General features: G+C 41.7%; 2 long non-coding RNA genes across 2 annotated transcripts in view; one reads left to right on the top strand and one right to left on the bottom strand.

Annotated features, from left to right (window-relative positions):
• LOC310681774 overlaps positions 1–20,002 on the bottom strand; it is a 115,245-nt gene that overhangs the window by 33,969 nt on the left and 61,274 nt on the right. The window lies entirely within an intron of this gene.
• On the top strand, positions 10,735–14,130 carry LOC310681683. The gene is made up of 4 exons (XR_014513506.1): positions 10,735–10,779; positions 12,182–12,251; positions 12,389–12,681; positions 13,831–14,130. It is a non-coding gene; the product is annotated as an uncharacterized lncRNA (long non-coding RNA).

Raw genomic sequence — 20,002 nt, 5'->3', positions numbered from 1 at the left:
ATCCTCAGCCACGGGCATAGTGTCTTTAGTTTCCACCGAATGTCTTTTGTTCCAGTAGTTTTTATCCATTGAAGATAGCTGTTCCATCTGTTCCTTATCGTGGTGGACTAGACCTTCCACGTTATTTCCTGTGACGGGACTGCGACAATGTCCAATCGAATAAGTTCAAACAAATAACTATTCCATACCTCTACTGCTGGAAACAACATTTGTCGTTCCTGACCAGAACTTGCTGCTTTTTGCTTCTTGTGACCTTGGACCCTCAGATCATCTGACTACGTGAACTAAGATACTCCTGATCTTAGGACTGAACTGAACCTTGCATACAGACTCTGCTCCCAGGCAAGTACCCCCCCCCCCCAAGATTTGGCTGGTTGGCTGGCCTCTACCACCATTGAGCTCTGCTGTGGCTGAGCAGCACAGCACACCAGAACCTAATATCTTATCACAGTAATCTCCGCCACCACTGGTTTCTGCGTGCAGCTATTCACTTGATCACTTCAAAAAGTGGGTTTTTAACTTTAAATTGTTGGCTCCAGTCAGTTCTGTGCTCTTTTGGAATATAAACTGAAATGAGCAATGCCTTCTGCTGCTGAAAACAGGCAACCCCTTAAGTAACAAATATTTCAGCACCTAGTGTAGCTCGCTCCATCTAAAGTTAATTCGTGCTTGTCAGACAAAACATAGGGAAACTGGCAAGCTGCCTTTTGTTCCAGCTTAGAGCCTGTTTAGCAGATGGCTAAAGAGGTAGGCAGCCAAAACTGTATCCTAGCATCATCTATGTGAGGGCCAAAATTCCCACCCAGAAGGTCTGAGGTTGTTACTAAAGCCAGCCTTGAGATGGGGCTCCACAGCCTCTCCTTAGATGATCTGCTATGAAGCTTTTCCTTACATGGAGGGTGCATGCTTCTAAAATGAGTGCACTGACAAAAGTAAATGTTTTGTTTCAAAATTTACCATTTCAGTGCCTGATGGAACAGCTACAAGAATTGCATGCATGGATCTGGATCTGGAATCGGGAAAGGGCAAAAATAGCAGAAAAGTTAAAGTTAGAGATGTTGGAATTAGGAGGGACTACAGATCCCCAATATGTCCAGCTATTATGAAGTTGTCATATTAAGAACGCCATTTCAGGCAAGTAAAAGAAATGGGGGGAGGGGATCAATCTAAAAACATGTTATGCAATGGTGCAAAATGGAATCCAATATATGTTATTTTGAGGCATTTAGAGTCCATGTTAACATGGTGTGGGTCAGAGAGAAAAAGAGAGAGAGATTTAGTGCTACCCTTGCTATTCTGGATCTGTCTTGTCTATCATTGACCATTACTTTAATTTAGCCAACAACTTCTTTGGGGGAAACAAGCTACAACCGTTTGTCTACTGTCCATCATCTGTGATAGCATCTATAAACTGTTGGTAATCTTTATCACGTAATCTACATTTCTTAATTTCTCTATTACTTTTAATTATCCTTAACTAATAACTGTTCAAAATCTTCTCTGCAATACTTCGCATAATCCTCATTACAGAACTTCTTGGAGTCCTACTAGCGTAATCTGTTTATGACAATTGCTTTTCAAATAGTTCAAATATTTACTCCAGTCCTCTGAGAATCTCTGGTCCTGCAGGGTTTGGATTCTTCCTGTCATCTAATTCTGCATAGTCCATTACTTTCGTCTGCCATTCTTTTCTCATCGGTAGTTCTTCTTGTTTCCATTTCTGTGCCAGAAATATTCTTCTTGCCATTATTGCATATAAAAACAGTTTACTTTCCTGTTTGTTAATATCTTTCCCTACAATGCCAAGTAAAGATGCTTCTGGTTTTTTTTTTTATAAGTGTATATTTCAACATCTTTTTTCATCTCATTATATATCATTTCCCAGAAGCTTTTCACTTTCTTACATTCCCACCATATGTGATAAAAATATCCTTCTTTTTCTTTACATTTCCAACATTTGTAACTTGTTTTATACATTTTAGCTAATTTCATTGGTGTAATATACCATCTAGACACCATTTTCATCACATTTTCTTTCAAGGCATTGCATGCTGTAAATTTTAATCCTTCCTTCCATAGTTTTTCCCACTCTTTTAACTGTATATTATACCCAGAATCCTTGGCCCAGTGTATCATAACCGACTTTACCTCTTCATCTTTCAAATGCCATTCCAGCAGCAATTTATACATTTTAGACAATATTTTACAATCATTACTCAATACTTCTATTTCAAATTTTGATTTATTATGATCAAATCCATTTTCCTTTAAATCTTGCTTAAACATTTCATTGATTTGGCGATAGTGCAGCCAATCATTTACAAATTCTTTAACTTCTTCATAAGCTTTCATTTTCCATTTATTTCCTTCCTCTTGTATTAATTCTTCATATGTAACCCAATTTTTTACTCATATTTGTTTTTTTTCACACTCATTGCTTCTAAAGGACACAGCCACCATGGTGTTTTACGCTCCAATAGGTTTTTATACCTATCCCATATTTCAAATAGAGATCTTTGGAATATATGGTTACCAAATCCTTTATGGACTTTTGTTTTGTTATACCATAAATATGTGTTTTCTGACCCAAAGCTTAATTGGACCAGAAATATCTGCAAGTGCTGTTCTTATGCAGGAAGTCACAAAATTAATATCTTGCTGAGGGAACGCCTATTCTGTATTTGCATGGATTATACTGAAGGTGGTGCAGCGATTTTGGAAATATGGGAAGTTGCTATATGCTTTGTCCAGCCAGACCAATACTGCTTATTCCAGCTTGCAGTGGTGTCAAGCAGAGAACCACCTCCTACCTATTATAAAGGTGGGGAATTGGGTCTGGCTGGACCAATTTTGACAAGTGCGTGGGACAACCCATCTGCCAGTCTCCCTCCAAAGCCCACTTTAAGATGCCAGGAGAATCAACTTCAACAGAAGAATCAGAAATACACTCTAAGTATATAATAACCCTTCTAGAGTTGTTATCCTGGCATATTGGAAGTTTGGAGTTTTGTGGGGTTTTAAAAAGAAAAATATAGGGTGACTGAGAGATTGATTTTGTCAGAAGTGCAATTCAAGTGATAGGAACTGGGGGTGGGTGGGGGGAGATGAGAGTGTCAGTTGTGGGTAGAAATACATCATATGGATGCCAGGTCTACACACTGAGAAACAATGGAAGGGTAAACCCAGAATGCAAGTTTCTGAGAGGTCAGGTCTTCCCATCATTCAACCATCAGCTATACCAGAAACAGTAGAGCCGTTCTCTGATTCTAACTATTGTTTGTATTCTCTTTGTCTCACCCCTGGAAATATTCCTGCAGACTCCCATGCCACTGTGATGCCCAAAACCACAATTGCTATTTGCATGGGCAAGGAAGCTTCTATTTGTGCCTCCTTACTTTATTGAGGGTTATTATTTCTAGCAGTGAATATATAATTTTCATTCTGGGAATTGTAATCCATAGATGTTAATTGCATCCCTAGCGTGTATCGCACACTCTGAACTTTCTGAGAAAACAATCCGCCACCTGAGAAGCTTTGGAAAGTTTATATCTAAATAAGAGAACAACAACAGAATTATTCCAGCTATGAGGCTCAAAGTGCACCAGAGACTAGTTCAGGTTTGCATCCAACATCATGCAGGTCAGCTGCCGGCAGATTTCCCTCCCTCCATTTTTCCTCCTCTTGCATATTGTAAAGAATCCTGTTATTTCACACTCTCACCCACCTTGAGCCCCAGTAATTACTTGAATTTTGAATGTCTATAGATTTACATGAGTTTTTTATACTCATGGTTTGCAGCCAGAGGACGCATATGCAGCTTTCATCATCTGTCAGATGAAAATGGAAGCATTCAAAAAATTAATCCATGATGACGAGAATAAGCACTTATAGTCATGGAGTGGCTAAGCAACATTTGAGTGATCAGGAACCATAACTACTGTAACGTTGGTGCAGAAATTATTGTATGTCTCAGGGAGGGAAAACAGGGATGAATGTACTCCATCTGAGCAGCTTGGATATTTACCTAAATGTCAGAAATGAATATTTTGGACACGAGAAACACTTCATCCAATGGTTCAAAGGACTTAGGCCTTGCTGCAACCTTGTGATGAAATCTGAGTCACTGCCACCTGCCTCCTCAATCTGTGTCACCAGAATGGGCAGGGATAGGAATGGACCAGATCCTGTCATTAAGGCCTCTGGCTTCCCAGGTTCCAGTGCAGTGTGCTCAAGAATATTGGCATCAGGGGCTGGACTGAGGAGGAATGGTGGGAACTTCCCCCCTTCTTTCACCTTCCCGAGAACAGGAGGACAGTATAGATTTAGAACAGTGGTTTGCAGAAGGTCATTGTTCAGAGGCTGCAGAGGGGAGAAGCTGGGAAATATTGGGGGAGCAGTAGGAAAAAGAAGCACCAAGGGAGAGACAGCCAACAGACTCAGTGTCTCCTGAAAGCATTTCTGACCCCCCTTCCAGAACCAGGCATGCCTTGAGAGTAGTAGAACAGAAAGCTCAGAGGCAGAAAGCACAGATCAGCTGGCACTAGGATGACGTAGAATAGGAGGGACAGAGGGGCTGGGACTTTACTTGGAGCAATGCCATTATCTAAGAGAGACTGCATTCCTTCGTCTCTCTCTGTGAATATTGAATAAACTACTTAGTAAGAACTCTTCTTGTTTTTCTGCTTCTTGGCTGCCACTATGGGAGGGATCAGATTCCCTGAAGCCTTGACAGTTGGGGATCATGGGAGATGTAGATCAACAAATACTGTACAGGTGTCATAAGATGGGTTGCATCCAACAAAGTTTTACTCAGAGTAGACTCACTGAAGTTAATCATGTTCATTAATTTTAATGGGTCTACTTACTTTGAGTCGGAAGAGCATTGGGTACAATGCTTTGACTTCAGGTGGGAGATCGATGGACAAGGTTTGGTTTGATTTCAGAAAGTCTCTCAGGCCAAATGAGGACCCTGGCTGGGCCAAATTAGACCCATGGGCTGGAGGTTCCACATTACAATCATAGAAACACAGCAAACTGCCTTACATTGAGTCAGTACATGGGCCCATCTTTCTCAGTTTTGTCTGCACTGAACTGACTGGCAGTGGCTCTCCAGGAAATGTTGGGGGTTGGACCTAGGGCCTTCTTCATGCAAAGCAGATGGTTTATCATTGAGCTATGACCCTTCCCTAAATCTGCCCACTGCTGATTTAAGCCAATAGTCCCTATTTTCTTGGCCAACCTCATTATTTTTGGTAAGGCAATTTGTCAATGACATTTTGAGCAACTGCAATGGCTCTTCCTGCAATTGTACTACTTCTTGGCGTTGGTCTGCCTGAGTCAGCCCATCCAAAACACAAACAGTTCCAACAACTAGTAATGACCTTTGAATCTCTCGTGACATGACAGCGCTGCTGTTTATTTCCACATCCTAGATAATGCCCAACGAATCCATAGTGTCTGCTTCAGTTTAACCTGTAGACTTTGGAATCAATATGAATCTGTGTATTTTAGATTGTCTCATCTGTTCATGAAGCAGGATAAAGACTGACCAGATGCTAAAACCGTATGACCACCACATGGTTGGGGTAAGACCTAAAACAAACCCTGGCAACCATATGGTGCAGATGGCTATAAGAAAAACATCTTTGCAGTTTCTAATACAGTGACATTTGATTCCCTCTATCTGGTTTTGAGTTTTCTGGAAGTCAAACCATTCAATCCTCCCTCCAACAATAATGTTTTCTAAGAACTCTTGCCAGGCTCGTTAAAAGAGAGCCGTGTCACCCTTATTTTTCGATATTTATTTGGCTTCTCATATTAAGTTAATTATTTTTGGGGGGGAGGGGGGAGGCAAGATTTTGGCATGCCCCAAATCAAATATAAATAAGGACATCACAAAGAGAGTAAGGGAGGGAGGGAAGCCTGGCCAGATCTGTTTGCAATGATATGAACTTTGTACAAAACAAGACACATTAAAATCACCCAGAACTTGACTTCATTTTTTTCCCCTCCTGCCTAATAAACAGCTTTATTATTTTTGAAAACCTATGAAACAGCTAGGAGAGGCAGCTGGTGCAGAATAGTTAGGCATGCCCTTTTTATAGAGAACTGGTGCCATGCTTTGGCACACATTTCTCTTGGCTGCACATGAATAGCTTGCCGTATAGGGCCAATTACAGCCTGGAATGACATGGCATAAAGACCTGATGCAATCTGCCATCTTAGCATCTTGTATGAGGCATGTAAAGCACAATCGCTCCTGGGGAGCATCCGGTTAAGAATGCATAGACTGTAATGTGTCGGGTGGTATGTGTGCAAAAGAAGGAGCTGTGATGGGGTGTTAAGCCTGAAAATGTTTTATTTGGGATCCCCAACCCCACACCCCTTTATTTGATACAGAGCCTGCTCCCAGAGCTATTTGACTTGCTGCCTCATTAGGATTTTGCCACTCTCTTCATGCTGCTAAAGGAATGGGGGATATTCCACCAAGCTGCAAATATTGCTCGTAAATCCAAAAATCCTTTGTTATGTTCAAGCCGAAGATTCTCAAACTGGGAAGCAAATGGTGCGGTGCTGACAATTCACAGCTGCACTGTCCCTTTTTATCATATGGCAAATAACAAGCGATCGTTAAGCATAAACCTCTGAGCATCTCACAATTTGTCATATCATTTATACAGAATGTGATGGTTAGGATTGTCGGGCAGCAGCAGAGGATGACATTATGGGGCTGGACTGCTCTACTGCTCTCCCTCTGCTTGTGTTGCTGCTAGGCGACTCCCAAGACATAAAAACATAATAAAACATCAAACATTAATATTAGCAATCTGATCCAACATAGAAGTCACAATAACTTTAGAATAAACAACTTATAGCCAACAAAGCAATGTTCGACAATCCATCAAAATCTAATAGTAAACAGTAAAATTGAACATCAGCAAATAATAATTAAACAGTTCAACCACAACAAATAATTACCAATCTATAATCAGTGAAAATAGCAGCAAATCACAATTCATAAAATACCACAAAACATAGAAACCCATGTAAAAGGGTCAGATTGAGAAACAAAGAAGCACAACTTATAAAACTATATTTTTTTTTAAAAAATACCCCTAAACTCCTTTCTTCTCAGCTGCTGCTGCTGTTCTCAAAGTCATAGTTGGGGAAAGGCTAGGTGGGGCAAGGCAGGTGCAAACACCATTGCCTGATGAGGAACAGAAAGTATCTCTCCCATTATTATTATTATTAGTAGTAGTAGTAGTAGTAGTATTAATTTTCTATGCTGCCCATCTGTCTGAGTTGCCCCAGCCAGATCGTAAAAACACAATGCGACATCACACACAAAAAAACTTGTGTACAGGACAGGTGAGACAGGAGTGAGGTCAGCATGGTGTAAACACATTAGGTTGTCAATCTGAATCTCCTGCTGGCGTGTTTTCACTATGTAGACCTTGCTGCCTCTTCACCTTGGCCCTCTCTCCATCCAAGCACACAGCAGGAACACAACCAGAGGTAGGCGATTGACAAAGCAGCCTTGAGTCTCTGTCAGGGGAAAAACAACACAATGCTCACTGCTGCTAACCAGCCAGATTCTTTCTGGTCTGATCAATAAAACTGTGTTCTGTCATTTGTCCTGATTATTATTGGAAGCTGAAAAGCCAGTAAGCTCCAGTTTCTGCCTTGGCTCCATCCCTGACATGATCTTTTCTGGTTCTGAACCTCCTGGCCATATCTGGAAACTTAGTATAAAAAAATGGAATCATTTGGTCAACATGCACAAGGCCCAGACCTGACCTGCCATAATTAAGAATTTATTTGCGAGGAGTGGGGAAAATGTTTGAATTCACTGAAGTATATGGGATAGCATGCTTAACGGCCAGTCAGTCCTGTGTGTGCATACAGTGGTACCTTGGTTCTCAAGCTTAAGGCGTTTGAGAACCAAAGTACCACTGTATTTGGAAATAAGTCATGGGAAATGAGTTCAAGAGGGGTGTACTCCCAGGTAAGTGGGCAGGGACGTGTATTTTTGTTGTTGTTCTGTAAAGCACATAGGCATTGATCGTGAAATCACTCTTCTTGTTGTTGTGGCTATTGTTAAAAATAAAATTCATAGAAGAGGCACGTAACATTCTTCACACCTCTTTGTATCCACAGCATATATTCCATAGTTATTGACTTAGCTTATAACAAGACTAACTGCATGATCATTCTTTTCATTAATAACTTAAAGCAGGTCTATATTGCCGTTGATCTACGCAGCTTTCTCTTTCCTACAAAAGTAACAGCACTTGGCTTCCATAATTTTCATGTAAATGATCTTTGGGGCTCTGTAAATGTCAATATGCTTGTACGGCTTTATGTGGTAGGTTTTTATAACCACTCTGCATGCGTGAGAGGAGAATGAACAGAGAAAACGTTCATTTGAAGATCCATACTCCTCAGTGACTCTGGGTGTATTTCAGTGGCACACTGATTTGTTTGCTGTTATTTATTAAAATGTATTAGTGCTGTTTTATGTCTACAAAGCACCCAAAGTAAGGAGCAAGTTAAAAACATGAAACCATTGTAGCAAATTAGGATGCTTAATTCATCACCAGGACACTAGGGGATGCTTAAGTAATTCAAATGAATTTTTGAGGGCCAGGCAACCAGACTCCTAGATAAAAGGGTGGTTCTGGTTGTCAGCAAACAACCAGAGGAAAGTCGTTTCTGATGAAGCTGAGACAAGTGTGCTTTGCTTTTTTTATTATTTCCAGAGGCCTAATTAATCCAAGTACAAAAGTAGCAAAGAGAGAAGAGAGGTGGGGTTGCCTGGGGGGGAAGGACGTAAGAAAGGGAGCAAAGCTGACTAGTCATCGGATCAAGTTGGATAGAAGAGACTCCACAAAGTCAGAACACTCTGACAGATTCAGGTTACACGCAAGCTGCATTTTATTCAGTCTCCCCATTGTTTCTATGCCTGATCATGTTCACATTTTATGTGACCTTTCACACATGAAAGCCACTTCTGAAAATCTAGCAGAATCAAGTTGAAGTTGAGTTCCCATTTCTGTATTAATTGCATCAAGAGAACAAATCAATTTTTGGCCCCCTTAACCCCAGGAGATCAGTATTCAAATTCCCACTCAGCCATGAAGCTCACTGGGCTAATAATAATAATAATAATAATAATAATAATAATAATAATAATAATAATTTATTTATTTACAGTGGTACCTTGGTTCTCAAACTTAATCCATTCCAGACGTTTGTTCCAAAACCAAAGCATTCCGAAACCAAGGCAGGCTTTCCCATAGAAAGTAATGCAAAATGGATTAACCCGTTCCAGACTTTTAAAAACAACCCCTAAAACAGCAATTTAACATGAATTTTAGTATCTACTGAGACCATAGATCCATAAAATAAAAGCAATAATCAATGTACTGTACTATAAAATAAATAAGACAGTATTGTAGATGATAAAAAATAAAATCATTATTTTTTTTTCTTTCCTGCACAGATGATAGTCACTGTTTGGATGGGGGGCTTTTATCCATTTCCACAGTCATGCAATCAATCAATCATAAAACGAAGAACAAGCCACAGTCACAAAAATGAAAAAAGCCACACAAACAAAAATGCAAAAAATAGCAAAAAAAGCACTAAATATAAGATCCAAACATCACCTCAGAACTCTGCAATTGGAAATGGAAGACTTTGATTACAATGGGGGAGGGGACGACGCAAAGTAGCAGTGCAACAGTGAAAACGGAAGCTCAGGAGGACGTTCGGCTTCCAAAGCAAAGTTCGCAAACCGGAAAACTGACGTCCAGGTTTGCAGCATTCAAGTTCCAAGTTGTTTGGGAACTAAGCTGCTCGAAAACCGAGGTACTACTGTATACCCCACCCATCTGGCTGGGTTTCCCCAGCTACTCTGGATGGCTTCCAGCACATATAAAAACATAATAAACATAATAAAACATCAAACATTAAAAACTTCCCGATACAGGGCTGTCTTTAGATGCCTTCTAAACGTTATAGTATAGTATAGTTCTTTATCTCCTTGACATCCATGGGGTGGGTGCCACTACTGAGAAGACCCTCTGCCTGGTTCCCTGTAACTTCACTTCTCTCAGTGAGGGAACCAGCTAAAGACCCTCGCAGAAGGACCTCAGTGTCCGGGTTGAGCAATGGGGGTGGAGACGCTCCTTCGGGTATACTCACTCTCATCCTAACCTACCTCACAGGTTGTTATAAGAATAAAATGGGGAAAGAAAAGAGCTATGCATCATTGCCCTTGCATTGTTCAAACAAACAACATGGAAATTTCTGAAGATAAAGGTACTGAATTTTTGCATAATCGCCAACATGGTTCTGTATAAAACCCATATGGATCCATAAGGAAAATGTCAAAATCAGAGTCTGGCAAATGGTTTTGTGAACCACCTCCAATCAGCACATATGCAGTTGACCATTTAAAGACAAGGTGTTGAGAAATTGATATGAATGGCTTATGCCTTGGTGGCTTACGATTTGGCAACTCAACCCACATATCATTCTAAAACTTTTACTGATGATAATGTTAATATAATACCCAAATAAACCATTTTACTATGACTGGTTATGTATATCCATTCTGAATATGTTCAGCATCTGCCTGACCATTAACTGCATCTCACTTTTTGAAGACTTCAAATGTATCCTATTTGTGACATCATGGATGACATCAGAATGCCATGTTTGCATTTATCCTAGGCTCTCTCCATGCCAACTGTGGTGGCAGTGAACTACTGTAAAGTAGGTAGCATACAGCCTGACTGTCCAGCAAGTCCAATGTTTCTTTTTGGCCTTGTAACTTTTTTATAAAGCTAATATACTTCTCAAATAAATCTATTTATCACCACATGTTAAAAGATTCATCCCGATTGTGTTCCTATTCCATTTCACAATCCGTTCAGGTAAGTTTCTCCTCAATGGAAGACCGTGCCAAAATAACATTGCTAAAAAGAGAGAGGAATATGCCAATATGGTAACATTTCTCTATACTATTTTCTGTATGGGGGGGGGGGGGAGATGCACACACCAGAAAAATGGTTTTGTAGTATGAGGCTGCCTTCAGAATACCAGAGTGGGAAGGCTACATTATCATGGACCTAGATCTAAAATGTAAGGCAGATGAAGTTAAATGGGTCCATTAGAAAAATGTCAAAATCCGCAGTCAAGCCATACTTTTATTAGGACTAGCCAAAATGTCACAGAACATGATTCTGCAAATCATCCCAAGCAGTCACACATATGGTTGAGTCTTTGATTAACAAGGTGTTCAGAAAGTGTAAAGTTTTCACAGTGCCTATAAACTTATTTATCACCACCTGTTATGAAAATCCATCTTCACGGTGCCTAGTCATACTGCTAACTCTTTCAGTTTGTCAAGCCTTGGAGCTTTTATCCTATCTGTGACATCGTGCATGACATTCGGATCTGGCTCCATGTCAACAGAAGTGACCAGTAAATCTCGGTAAGTAGATTCAAGTTGGTAGCTGTGTTGCTCTGCTGTAGTCAAAATAAATTAAAACAATTCTTTTAAAAGATAGTTTAAAAGGCTCTTCTTAAAAACCGTAAAACCCACTTAAAAGAATCAAGTCTTTTAAAGACTTCCTTAGATCATGTAACTTTTTTCAAGACTTGATTCTTTTAAGTGAGTTTTTAGGTTTTTAAGAAGAACCTTTTTAACTATCTTTTAAAAGAATTTTTAATTTACTCTGTAAGTAGGTAACCCTCAAGCCTGATGGTCCAGCAAGTTCCTTTCCCCAATTTAATCTGACTTTGTAAGGTTCAAAGTACCTTTGTTGCAAGGAAATGTCCCCTACAATAAGAAAGTTAAAAAAAAAAATATCTAGCCAAACAATTGGTTCACATATAGCTGCAAATACCATGCCTGCTCTCTTCTATTATGTAATTTGCTAATATTTTGCATTTGTGATATTCCATAAAGAGAGCAATTTTATTTTGCTCTTTTATTGTACCTTTCCCAATAATATAGCCTCTACCATGTGCATCTGCTTGGCTTGTTCCTCTTCCCGGAATTATCTGTGCTGAAGCTAATGCCTGGTGCAAACTTATTGACAATGAGACTTGACACTGGTTTCAGCTAATCAGATGTGAGGCTTCATGTTTCATCGCCCTCTTTATTTTGCAGGCAGAGTCTAGAGAACAGACTCGGAGATTAATGATCAAAGCCTCCAGCAACTGGAATAAATCAACACAAAGTAAACCACTTTCCGTTTCCGAGCCTTTGGCACACAGTAGCATCACATTTTCAAGTTTCCCCCTCTAACTTAGAGATTAAATGGGGGGGAGAGGGGGCGATACAAGTATGAAAACATTATTTTTTTCCCCTCATAAGGTAAGCTGCATGAAGGTCTGTCAAGATCAGATGTAAGTGTCAGGAGGCTGATGGAATCTTGCAGAAACTGTCAAAATCCTACAAAGCACTGTAGGGAGAAACGAGAAAACAAAACCTGTCCTGTACTGAAATATGAAGAGCAGACGGAGAAAACTGTTTTTAGCTTCTGAGTAGTGAAGAAAATGCATCTGTGTGTATGTGGTTGCAAAGAGCTGCTCTAGTGGCAATATACAGACCCCACTGAATCACACCAGAGCAATTGAACTGGATTTGAGCACTTGCTCAATATCTAGGTATGTGGGAGAAACTTGATTCTGTTCATACAGTGGTACCTCTACTTACGAATGTGATCTGTTTCAGGGTGCTGTTTGCGCCCTGAAAAGTCTGTAATATAGCACCACTACTGTGCGTGAGCAAAACACGATAGAGTGCTTCTGCGCATGTGTGAAGCATGAATATCACTTCTGCGCATGTGTGAAAGGCGCAGATCGCTTCTGCGCATGCGGAAAACCCGAAAGTAAACACTTCTGGGTTTGCCGTGTTCATAACCTGAAAATCTACAATGTGAAGCAAACGTAACATGAGGTATGACTGTATTTAAAGGTGAACTCACATACTTTGGTCTTTCTTTCTTTCTTTCTTTCCTGAAACAATATGTGAACTGAAACATAACTATCCTTCAGAAATTGCACTTCTGCAAATTTTACAATGTGATTTTTCAGGCAAATAATGTGTATTGTATACCTGAAGGAGTGTCTCCACCCCCCATCATTCAGCCCGGACACTGAGGTTCAGCTCTGAGGGCCTTCTGGTGGTTCCCTCACTGTGAGATGTGAGGTTAAAGGGAACCAAGCAGAGGGCCTTCTTGGTAGTGGCACCCGCCCTACCGTCAGATGTCAAGGAATGTCCTCCCATCAGATGTCAAGGAAATAAACAACTATCTGACTTTTAGAAGACATCTGAAGGCAGCCCTGTTAGGGAAGTTTTTAATGTTTGATGTTTTATTGTGTTTTTAAAATTCTGTTGGGAACTGACCGGAGTGTCTGGGGAAACTCAGCCAGATGGGCAGGCAATAAATAATAAATAATTATTTTATTTTATTTTATTTTATTTTATTACAAAAATGTATATGCTATGGTAAACTGTGTGTAATGATGCCTATATTAGTGAAAATAGCATGCAGAAATCCATTCTGTTGGGGGAAATTGCATTGCAAAAATGTTTATGTTAAGAGAATTGCATACAAAAGAAGGTATATTAAGGAAAATTCATACTAAAATTCTAATGAATTTTCATGAGAACCCCCCCCCCCCAAAAAAAAATCAGAATCAGTGAAAATAAGGACAACTATACTTAAGGTATTCACCCATTCCTAATTAATACCTGAGCTCTGGTCTGATGTTGAAACAACTTGACTCAGATATTGCCTATGGTGCTTACAGATGACATCCACAGTGGAATGCCATCAAGCTACAGTATGTGCTGACTCATAAGTGGGAATAGGTGACAAAGACTTGCAGATACCCAATGAGAGCCAGGGTAAAAGACATGGGACTCCTGGAAGTGCCAACTATAGGCAGAGTTAGGACTGGGACGAGTGTGTTGGAAGCAGATCATGTATGGCAAACCTGTTCCATGAAAAGGCCTTACCTCAAAGTCCCAGAGCAGCAGAAAAATCCCAGCATTCAATGAGGAAAGAAAAAAGGGCTCTGTGAAGGAAAAGAATGGAACTGCCCGTAAATTAATTGCATGTCCCTACCGATGTTATTTGACTTTTAAATATATTGGTGATTTTGTGTTTGTTTGCGAGTGCAACAACAGTTATGATGGTGTTCATAAAACTTAACATCATCAGGTCCCATGAAGCAGGCTTCTCAAAGGACAGTCTGAATTCTCTTGTAAGGAAAAACAGCTTAAATGTTGCCCTCAGAACTTCTTCTATCACAACACGGAAAATTCAGATTGCACAATTGTTGTTGACTGCGAAGCCTAGCACAACAAACCTGCTTCCCCAAAAGATCACCTTATTGTGCTAAGTGACAGAAAAATGCAATGGAACTTGTGAGATAGCACTTGCTTTGACACAACTTCATCTGACCTCCCTGCAAAACAAATTAGAATAACTGTTCCTTAGATAGCCAACTTCGTCTCATCTTCTAGCAAATAAATCTGGGTGAATTCTCAGTAAATACATCATCTGGAAGCACCCTATGATGAACAGAAATAATGCACCATTTTCCCTTGAATAGCAATTGTTGCCGTAGAGTTCTATTTAAAAACTTACACCTCTACCAAAGTCATCTGGTGAGAATTAAATGCACACAGAGGCACAGAGAGATTTGAAGCTGCTGCCAAGAAGGCAGTAAGGGGAAAAAATGAGGCAAAATAATTCTTGCCACATACAGAGCTATATAGTTTATGTAAAGTTGTCATGAATTTCACCTTTTTAAAAAAAGAAGAAGTGCTTGAGTAAAACATCCAGGGAATGAAGTCAGTAGAGTTTCTATTAGGCTAGAAAAAGAAATATTGAGGTGAGGGAAGGGTGCTGCAAGTCCATATCTGAGGTTTACAGAAAGGCTTTACTGCATGTTGTCAATTCGTTCTGTGAGTGTGATCTCCCTTTTATGATCTCCGAGTGTCCGCCTGATTGTCTGTGGCTAGTTAAGAAACTCCACACGCAATGAGCAAGACTGATAGGACTTGGAATTAATGTAGCTCCACGAATTTTACCTAGAGCACATTTCTAAGGTGTATTTGAAGGGGTGGAGTCTGAGCAATTTGGAAGGAAACATGAAGAGTTTTGATAAGCAAAACTTCTCCAGGGCATCTTCTCATCCCTAGTTAGGTGTGATAGGCTGAGCACAGAGCATTTATTCTTGCAAGTTGTATTTTGTACATTTCCTTTCCTTTTTTCTTTTAGGCTCTGGACTTCATCTACAATAGCATGATCAGGGTTGCCATATTCCCAAAAGTGAAAACCCAGACAAAGTTGTGGAGGTACTTTTTATTTTTATTTGGGTGGGGGAGCAAAGTTGTTAAATTGTGGGGCTTTTTATTTTTTTACTTTTTAAGCATTTTTAAAATAATAAATAAATCACCCTACTTGCCATACATCCGGCTTTTCTGGACTATTTTGCCAATTCAGCAAAAATCTGCCTGAACGCCATTTTGGCAGCCAGATTCCCAGATGCATCTGGGGAAACCTGTACATATGGCAGCCCTAAGCATGACTAAACTTCATAATCATGAAAGACGGGGGGAGCGGAATATGTATGTGTATATGAGTTTTTGGATTACTTAAGATGACTAAGAGCTGCTTGGTTTCATAGTTGTGTGGAGTTTTCATGGTTAAGTCACATTTACTGCTATTTGAGAATTGCTTTACACATAAAAAGAATGAGTTACCTATTGTCAGAGCTGGCTCCGGGTCCCAGCTCACCAAGGACCCACGCTAACCGGTAGTACAGTATCAAAGTCTTTATTGAAGAATAGTCTCCATTTCCAAGTCTCAGCGTACCAGCTCTACGTCTGGACTTTAGACCGGCGAAGCTCTGTCTGAGTCTCCGCCCCCTGTGCACCAGTTTAAGACTCTAATCTTACTCCACCTCTTCCTTCTCTCTCTCTTCCTCTGGGTCTTACTACCCCCCGGGGTCTCTTCCCTCCTGGACTCTTCTGACGCAGACGTTGACCCCTCTGACTCCTCCCCCTCTCTTCGGCGGGCTTTAGGACCTGGCTCCCTACCCGGGCTGCCCACCTTGCCGCCCTCCTGTACATTTGAACTTGGCGCGCGCGCGCGTTTAACTTTCCTGATGACCGTTTCCTCGCTCCCTGACGAGGGTGTGGCCACTCCTGCCTCACGTTCTCCCTCTGCCTGCGCGCTCCCTGATCCCGATGCCTTGGACTCCTCCCCCCTACTGCCCTCTGGGGGGGACGCTGGTCCGGATTTCCAGCTGCTACTCTCTGAGTCCCCTCTGGCCCCTTCTTCCCGAGGTGTCCCCCTGGGCACTCCCCTTGCCCTGACTATGGGGGCCCCTTTCTGTGAATCCTCCGAGTCACTGGAGAGACTCAGAGACCTCGGACTACTGTCGTAGCTGACATTTCCTTCGGACTCCTCCCCCTCGCTCTCCGTTTCCTCCCTCTCCTGTGACTCTGCTCCTGAACCCCTGACACCTATGAAATATTTTCCCCCTTGTGCACAGTTTGTAATGCTCAGGAGTCATATCTAATTTAGCATAAACCTACCTCAGGGTACACAAGGTATTGTTTTCTTTACCCTGTCTAGCACTGTTGAAAATAAACTAGCAGTCGCAGACTTCTTTCCTCTCGGTAGTGTTTGGACCTTACATTTGTTTCCGTGATTCTGTGAATCACCTGTGGCTTTAAATCTACAGTCATACCTCAAGTTACAGACACTTCAGGTTGTGTTTTTTTCGGGTTACGGGCGCGCCGAAACCTGGGAGTACCGGAATGGGTTACTTCCGAGTTTTGGTGGTCACACATGCACAGAAGTGCTGAATCGCAACCCGTGTGTGCCCAGAAACGGTGCTGCGTCTTGCGAACGCTGCAGGTTGTGAAAGTGCCTCACACACGGATCACGTTCACAACCTGAGCGTCCACTGTATATGGTTTTGTGGCAAAACAAGGCCCATATGTAACTCCCCTGTGATCTTTGGAAGATTTGTGCGCCTTTCTTAACCCAGCACCCTAGGCAGGTCTCACTCTGGGTCTGAGGGGGCCGTAATCAGGAAGTTCTGATGAAGCCCCATCCATCCATCATCTTCCCCTCTCCTCCCTTTATTTTCACCAGACATGAGGGGCAGATAGCCTGGTCCTAAGGAAGGAAAAGGTAGGTGATGTTGGTAGTGGAAGTGGTGCTCATCTTATGAGCACCAGACAGCCACCATTGCAACTGCTTATAATGCCCTGCACAAAAGCAGCATCATTCAAGAGCATCGTGGCCACCTGAGATGGCAGCTGCACAATGATCATCCGAACACCAGAAAGGAGAGCCAAGGGTGATAGCATCTGCATCCATAGGTCCTTGGCAGATGTCAAAGGATACTGGCTGATCACTCTACACCTGACCCTAGACATAGTGATTCCAGGACTGCCAGCAGCATGGCAACATGACACCCATGGCACAGTTTGACTGGGTCAGTTTTTGTGAGTATCAAGAAGGGGCATGCAGAACCCTCTGGGAAATTGTTCTGGCCTTCTTGTTGGCTTCAGAGACAGGGTGGTGTAGTAGTTTTGAGTGCTGGAGATGGATTTCTGACACCAACGTGAAATCCCTGTGCAGTCATGAAGCTTACCGGGTGATCGTAAGCCAGTCTGGGAAAGCCAGTGATTGAAACTCCCGTTGTTCTAGGTGCATTTTGCGTCAGGGAATTTCATTGGCACGAGCCGTTTCTGAGTTATGGGCTCAGTCCTGTGCCTAAGATTTCAGATTAAAACTGCAGAGTGGAAGGAAAGAGGGATCTTTTTCTGCACCCCTTCCTACTTCCAGCTATTTTCTGAAGACTGGAGAAGAGACCCTCTTATGAATATTAGGGGTGTGGGCAGGAAAAGGACTATAGGTAAAGGTAAAGGTACCCCTGCCCGCACGGGCCAGTCTTGACAGACTCTAGGGTTGTGCGCCCATCTCACTCAAGAGGCCAGGGGCCAGCGCTGTCCGGAGACACTTCCGGGTCACGTGGCCAGCATGACATTGCTGCTCTGGCGAGCCAGAGCCGCACACGGAAACGCCGTTTACCTTCCCACTAGTAAGCGGTCCCTATTTATCTACTTGCACTTTGAGGTGCTTTCGAATGGCTAGGTTGGCAGACGCTGGGACTGAACGACGGGAGAGCACCCCACCGCGGGGATTTGAACCGCCGACCTTTCGATCGGCAAGCCCTAGGCGCTGAGGCTTTTACCCACAGCGCCACCCGCGTCCCAGCCTGGAAAAGGACTAGCACATGTGAAAAATGAACATAATATTTTAGCTGCAGTTCGTTCATTTTCAGCTTTGTATTCTTGTTATGAAAAAGTGTGCCTAGACATTCCATTGTGCCCATAACCTAGGTTTAAGGTGCCATTTAGCAACAGCTTTCATATCTCAGTTTCTAACATTCCTCCCAGCTAAGCCTACATCAGAAGGATGTTATGAGAATAACACGGAGGCCTTCAGAACTTGTTCTCCATTGAGTTGAAAGTTGCACATCCATGTATGGTGGGCCACAAAGGGCTTGATGATTCTCCTACTTTTGCTGACTGCGGAAATGGGGAGAATTGCTAAGCCCTCAAGAGATCTCTGCATAGCTTCTGGTCTGTGTTTTGAATTGATGGGTCAAAGCATCTGAAGTGGATCTCTCTTCTGCTCCCTCTCAAATATTTCCATACTATCTTCATCTCCATTCTTCCTCCCCTTCCCAAGTTCCTTTCCCATTTTTCCTTTCCGCTTTTCTCTCTCTTCCCTATAGCTGGCTCACTGAACTCAAAAAGTTTGAAGCACATAATAGTTGGGACAATAGATTATTTCTTCTGGGTAGCGTGGGAAGATAGGGACGCAAGAGAAATGTGATGTTGTGTTTATAAACTGAGGCAGGGGGCTCAATAAAAGTTCAAATATTACAGTGCATATAAAAAACAGAGAACTTGATTTAGTACTTTACCCCCTCCCTTGTCCCTTGTAATGGTTCACAGCACTGTGAAACTTTATTTACGGCACTGACAAAAAGTATTGGCAAAACCCCATGACCTGGAGAACAGAGGGCAATTTTTCTTTAACTATCTCCTTTTGTGCTCACTCTGAGTCACACACAAAGTTTTCCGGGTGAACTGCGGTTGCAATTGAATGTTGACAAATTGATCTCTGCTTTATTGCTTGGCTACATTTAAAAAAAGAATAAGTTCTAGTTAGTAAAAGCCCCTTCTTTTTTGTTAGCTTGAAAAGCTTCTGCTTTCATAAACCCTCATTTTATATCATACATACATACAGAAATTGGCTCCATTTCAGTAGCTTTGAAACTAGGAGCTAAACACGAGCCATAGAATTTAAACTATTTCATATAAAAATTGAGGACATTGTTATATACCAGAGGGCAGGATTGAACATGCCTGCTGTAACTCTCGGTCCTCTTTGCGGTGCTTGCAGTCTTCGTGATCTCTCTTAAAATGAGGAGCCTCCGTCTGTGCACAAGAACTATTTCCATTAGCCTCTCAGTGATCTGGCTCTAATGACTCTTTTCTGGAGTGTAAATTGTATCTGGTAATGTCTCCCAATTATAGATCAGTAACAGTTAATGCAGCCTTAGCTTCCATTTAAGAAAGTGGTTTCTCCTCTATCTCACTGCTCACAGTGTACAAGAACATAAAAAGAGCCTGCCGGATCAGACCAATGGCTCTTCTTGTCCAACAGCCTGTTCTCACAATGGCCAACCAGTTGCCTGGTATTCAGAGGCATACAAACATGCTTGTGAAACATAGACCATTTATAAACGCCATTTCCAACTCTATGAAAAAGCCCATCAATGTTGTCTCCAAAAATTTGTACACATCACCAGGGAAGACAGGTGAACTAATGCCAGTGTACTGGAAGAAGCAAAGATCACCAGTGTCAAAACAATACTTCTT

The sequence above is a fragment of the Podarcis tiliguerta genome (assembly GCF_965153285.1).
Source record: "Podarcis tiliguerta genome assembly, chromosome: 7".
Lineage (NCBI taxonomy): Eukaryota > Metazoa > Chordata > Lepidosauria > Squamata > Lacertidae > Podarcis > Podarcis tiliguerta.
Note: the sequence above shows the minus strand (reverse complement) of the source record. Positions and strands in the feature narration are given on the sequence as shown.